Source organism: Microcaecilia unicolor, chromosome 1, assembly GCF_901765095.1.
Source record: "Microcaecilia unicolor chromosome 1, aMicUni1.1, whole genome shotgun sequence".
Lineage (NCBI taxonomy): Eukaryota > Metazoa > Chordata > Amphibia > Gymnophiona > Siphonopidae > Microcaecilia > Microcaecilia unicolor.
The window spans coordinates 3833164-3833393 of NC_044031.1; positions in this window are offsets into that span (position 1 = coordinate 3833164).

Here is a 230-nt window from a genome sequence, read left to right on the forward strand (position 1 = left end):
ATATATGTAAGGCTAATATAATTCATATTTTTTACTGCTGAAATTGCCTTAAGACATGGAGGAGTAGCCTAGCGGTTAGTGAAACAGACTTTGATCCTGGAGAACTGGGTTCGATTTCCACTGTGCCTCCTTGTGACTCCGGACAAGTCACTTAACCCTCCAATGCCCCAGATACAAATAAGTACCTGTATATAGTATGTAAACCGTTTTGAAAGTAGTTGCAAAACCTA